A 6,415-nucleotide genomic window follows, 5' to 3' on the forward strand; every position below is an offset into this window, starting at 1 on the left:
AGAGGGTTATGCTAGAGCAGAGAGGGATGGGATTCGGGAGATTTACCTAGGACTTTGGACCGGGGCGTACTCCATAATATGGGGGGAACGTACCAAGCATTACCTTTGACGTCCCGCGGACTATTCGGAGTTGGGGTTAACAGGACCGACCATGAACACCGTAATGATGAAATGACCAGTATTTTTAATTATTCTGGCATTAGCAGTAAACCAAATTTTGAGCGTGATTATGAAATAAACTTACAAAATACAAACTGTCACAAAAATAAACCAGCACTTTATGATGGGGAGGGTAATTGGGAAGACTATTTAGTTCAGTTTGAATTAATTGCAGCAATTAATAAATGGGATGACCTAGAGAAAGCTTTAGAATTAGCTACTCGCTTAAGAGGTACCGCCCAAAGTATTTTTACCAATTTAATACCAGAGATGCGGACCAATTTTGTACAACTGACTGCCGCTTTAGCATCACGCTTTCAACCAGAAAACCAAGCAGAAATGTATAGGGCGGAAATGAAAAGTAAAATACGTGGACGTACGGAACAAATACCTGTATTAGACCAAGACATAAAACGTCTAGTATAGATTAGCGTATCCATCAGCTCCAATGGAGGTTAATGAACTTTTAGCACGTGATTGTTTTATTGATTCCCTTAATGATGCTGACATGGAATGGGCTATTTTCCAGGCCAAAGCAAAAAATATTGATAACGCCATTCAAGTAGCTATTGAATATGAAGCCTTCCAAAAACAGACGTAAATACGACACTAAGCCAGTCCGTGCTGTAAATGAATATGATAATTTTGATTTAAATAAGGATATTTATTTGTCTGAACAAGTTGATGATATTTCAGGTCGTCTTTCAAAAATGCCATATAACAGAACCAACAATCTAATTCCAAGAAAAGGGGTAGACCAAAAGACTGGTCGGGGAAACTATTAGTAGCTGAAATTGAGGACCAAGTTTTAGCTGAGACTAATTATGATTTTGAAGAGTCTAATAATATTGAGAAATTTAGTCAGATAAATATATTCTGATAGTTTATATGTAATTGTCAATGTTTTTGACATGAAATTAAATTGGGTGATTGATACCAGGTCCATTGTTAGTGTTTTTTTGTTTGTTTGTTATTCATCCATGAATAATACCATGTCCAAGATTGTGAAGATAGTGTGAACCAATGCACGTAGTGGTTTACCCCTGGCTAATGGAAGCGTAATTATGCCGATGGGGACTGCTGTATATCCAACGCAGTCTAATAAATACTGGTTATCGTGTCTCATTGTTGCAGACATAGATGTACTTGTATCAATGATTATTGAGTTTGATTTTTTAAAATAAAAGTCCATGTATATTGGATGAGGTTAAGAGTTTTTTTTTAATTAAATGTCAATTGATTTCAGCTTTTAATTGATATTGTTTACGGCATTTATTGATTGTTGTGTAATATGTAACTTATTTTCAGGAAATTCATTTGTATGATAGTGCTCTATGAACATTCGTCCCGCTGAGAATATTTGATGGTGCTCTATAAACATTTGTCAGAATACACATAATTATTTCTGATGTAAAAACATTCATACCGCGAAGTAGAAGTGTTGCTACTTAATGAACATTCGTCTAGAACGTCTAGTGAAAAAGATTTGGCGGTGCTCTATAAACATTTGTAAATAACAGAACTTGTGTTTTATGAACAATTGTCATAAGAAAAAGAGATGTTGGTGCTATAAGAACATTTTCAAGATTATAGGATCATTAAGAACTGTGCGGAGGTCAAACTTTGCGGGAAGACGAAAATGAACATTGAACACTCAGAAGATTGTATCAACTTTGATCAAATATTGTTTTATAATTTTGAATATGTATGTTATAGAATGTTTAAACTTTTAATAAAAGAGATGGGAGAAATTGTTTTAAATTTTAGGGAAAGTCTATTCATGTTTGGGGACAAACATCATTTTTCAAAGGTAGGGAGAGTGTAACGAAATGGGGGTCCCTTGGAATGGAACTTGTTTTCCCTAAAATTGTGTGATGGTGTTGTTTAAACCTTACCGTTAATTGACTGTTCTTATTATATATTTCTTGTATAACCATGTTTGTTTTTACAATCGGAACAGCTGTGAATTGTTTACTTTAAATGACGTACAACACAATGGCGTCATAACCTATTTTTGTTATGACGTCGGCTCTGGGTTTGGTAATTTAGGTGAATGGTAAACCAAATCGGTAGATTGGTTTACCTAAGTATAAATACGGTGGAAAAAAACCGAAAAGACTTCAGTACGACTTTACCCTGGGCAAGTAACACACGCTAATTCCAAGCGATTTAAATATACATGTACCGAAACCATTTACCAAACTAAGTAGTAACCAGACTACTTCCGTATAATGTGGGATTGTTAGTTCTTTAACAAGTTGCATTTAGAGAATAGCTTCTCGAGAGAAACGTTATTTTTTGCCTATAACCAAACTAAACTTTCGAGGTATTTATATTTCCGTTATCCATTTTCTCTACAATATTCTAATAAAGTTAGTTATTTATTTGTAAAACTAGAATACTGTTAAGTTATATACTATTTGTATGAATTGTAGATATTTAACGCATCTTAAAGTTAATACAAGTTATTTTTATTTAACGAGTCTGTTATTCTTACAAAAACCTAAACAGAACCAAACTAAGATCTACCAGAATACCACTAAGTACCACAAAACCTATGCAGAACCAACCTTAGATCCACCGGAATACTGCAAAGAACCATGATATTAGAGTACCACGCTCCCAAAGAAGGGTCGGCGGTTATAACTTAAGTTATACATTGTTATAAAACACATTCTTATAGCAACACACTAAGGGTTACACCTTTATAGTTTAACATCAAAGCCTGACCACTCGGTTTTCGTTACAGTGGAGGTAGCGGCGGCATGCACCTACATTTTTATATTCTTACAATATGTTAAATTGTATTTAAGATAAGACATGAATAAAAATAAGTAAAATGGATAGCGCGGAAAATAAATTTGAAACAATTTGGGTTAACTGCCCAGGGTAGACCAGTACTCCTGTGAAATATTCCATGTCCTGACGCCGACCGGAAAGATAAGCATAAGAGTGAACCAAGATCAATGGCCCTCACAAGAGAATACATATAGATACGAAAAGGATGGTATACATCATACTGACAAAAGGCCATGCATTATCAGGAGGTCTATCACCATCAACGAAAGTGGTCATTGACCAAGCGAAAAATAAGGAAATTTCTAATAGGGCAACGGTTATGCATTTGAAACCATATGCGACGTGGCCGGTAAAACAGAATCTTGGTGAAAAGTCAAGCACTCTTTATAACCATGCTGCCAGTTCTATGTATGGGTTTTGGAGTCAGAAAGCAGAGGGTTCTACTATAGCAGAGGGTACTGCTATGGCAGAGGGTTATGCTAGAGCAGAGAGGGATGGGATTCGGGAGATTTACCTAGGACTTTGGACCGGGGCGTACTCCATAATATGGGGGGAACGTACCAAGCATTACCTTTGACGTCCCGCGGACTATTCGGAGTTGGGGTTAACAGGACCGACCATGAACACCGTAATGATGAAATGACCAGTATTTTTAATTATTCTGGCATTAGCAGTAAACCAAATTTTGATCGTGATTATGAAATAAACTTACAAAATACAAACTGTCACAAAAATAAACCAGCACTTTATGATGGGGAGGGTAATTGGGAAGACTATTTAGTTCAGTTTGAATTAATTGCAGCAATTAATAAATGGGATGACCTAGAGAAAGCTTTAGAATTAGCTACTCGCTTAAGAGGTACCGCCCAAAGTATTTTTACCAATTTAAGACCAGAGATGCGGACCAATTTTGTACAACTGACTGCCGCTTTAGCATCACGTTTTCAACCAGAAAACCAAGCAGAAATGTATAGGGCGCAAATGAAAAATAAAATACGTGGACGTACGGAACAAATGCCTGTATTAGACCAAGACATAAAACGTCTAGTTTAGATTAGCGTATCCATCAGCTCCAATGAAGGTTAATAAACTTTTAGCACGTGATTGTTTTATTGATTCCCTTAATGATGCTGACATGGAATGGGCTATTTTCCAGGCCAAAGCAAAAAATATATTGATAACGCCATTCAAGTAGCTCTTGAATATGAAGCCTTCCAAAAAAACAGACGTAAATACGACACTAAGCCAGTCCGTGCTGTAAATGAATATGATTATTTTGATTTAAATAGGGATATTTATTTGTCTGAACAAGTTGATGATATTTCAGGTCGTCTTTCAAAAATGCCATATAACAGAACCAACTATCTTATTCCAAGAAAAGTGGTAGACCAAAAGACTGGTCGGGGAAACTATTAGTAGCTGAAATTGAGGACCAAGTTTTAGCTGAGACTAATTATGATTTTGAAGAGTCTAATAATATTGAGAAATTTAGTCAGATAAATATATTCTGATAGTTTATATGTAATTGTCAATGTTTTTGACATGAAATTAAATTGGTTGATTGATACCAGGTCCATTGTTAATGTTTTTTTTTTGTTTTTTTTTTATTCATCCATGAATAATACCATGTCCAAGATTGTACAGACAGTGTGAACCAATGCACGTAGTGGTCTACCCCTGGCTAATGGAAGCGTAATTATGCCGATGGGGACTGCTGTATTACCAACGCAGTCTAATAAATACTGGTTATCGTGTCTCATTGTTGCAGACATAGATATACTTGTATCAATGATTATTGAGTTTGATTTTTTAAAATAAAAGTCCATGTATATTGGATGAGGTTAAGAGTTTTTTTTTAATTAAATGTCAATTGATTTCAGATTTTTATTGATATTGTTTACGGCATTTGTTGATTGTTGTGTAATATGTAACTTATTTTCAGGAAATTCATTTGTATAATAGTGCTCTATGAACATTCGTCCCGCTGAGAATATTTGATGGTGCTCTATAAACATTTGTCAGAATACACATAATTATTTCTGATGTAAAAACATTCATACCGCGAAGTAGAAGTGTTGCTGCTTAATGAACATTCGTCTAGAACGTCTAGTGAAGAAGATTTGGCGATGCTCTATAAACATTCGTAAATAACAGAACTTGTGTTTTATGAACAATTGTTATAAGAAAAAGAAATGAACATTTTCAAGATTATAGATCATTAAGAACTGTGCGGAAGTCAAACTTTGCGGGAAGACGAAAATGAACATTGAACACTCAGAAGATTGTATTAACTTTGATCAAATATTGTTTTATAATTTTGAATATGTATGTTAAAGAATGTTTAAACTTTTAATTAAAGAGATAGGAGAAATTGTTTTAAATTTTAGGGAAAGTCTATTCATGTTTGGGGACAAACATTATTTTTCAAAGGTAGGGAGAGTGTAACGAAATGGTGGTCCCTTGGAATGGAACTTGTTTTCCCTAAAATTGTGTGATGATGTTGTTTATACCTTACCGTTAATTGACTGTTCTTATATTACTTCCTTTTACCCATAGGATTCAGTCATATTTTCTTTATTGAAGAATTTGTATAATTTTGCTATTTAACGATTTGTAAATATACATGATTAGAAAGAAATAACTAGAAATGTTAAAGTTCATAATAAATTGTTATTTTAAATACTCTTTTATAATGGGCCACTTTATTGTTTCAGCCATTTAGAAAAAAATCAGTACATTATAAAAAAAAAATAGTAGCATACACTTTTCAAAAGTCACAAATCGATAGAGAGATTTGAAGACAAATCCGGGTTAACAACGACAACATAACCGAGAGAAACATATCAACTTTAAGAGGGATAACGAAGGAACAACAGAAACACTTAGGCCAATGAAAAAAACAAACACCAACATATATAGAAACGAAATTTAATAATTTAATATTCCTGGCTTGGTACAAGACATTTTTGAATAGATGGTGGGTTAAAACAAGTTTTATAGTCAGCCGGTTTACCCGCTTATATAGCAATGTAAAATGCCGCTAAAATGACAACGTTTTGTGACATTAATACAGTATACAAATATGAGTAAATGTTAGAAAACTCACGGCAGAGAAATACATAAATGCATACTAGTTATATAAATGTGCATGCCAACATGTAAACTTCAGAATAACAGCTATAACCTGAAATTAATTTACAACATAACACAATTACAGCTCAAAAGAATAAAGAACTATGCGTTACTAGATTCTATAAACGCTACAGAAAAGTAACGTCAAAGGTAAATATCTAAAAAAGTAATAACAAATCGGGAGCAAGTTTTTAACGGTGTCATTTGATGTACATGCATTTTCTAACCTTTACAAGAACATTAATATAGAATTATGTTAGTAATGGTTAAATTATTTGTATTGTATAACCTTAATGGTTTTTTCTTTCTTAATAAAACAATGTAA

The sequence above is a fragment of the Mytilus galloprovincialis genome, chromosome 9 (assembly GCF_965363235.1).
Source record: "Mytilus galloprovincialis chromosome 9, xbMytGall1.hap1.1, whole genome shotgun sequence".
Taxonomy (NCBI): Eukaryota; Metazoa; Mollusca; class Bivalvia; order Mytilida; family Mytilidae; genus Mytilus; species Mytilus galloprovincialis.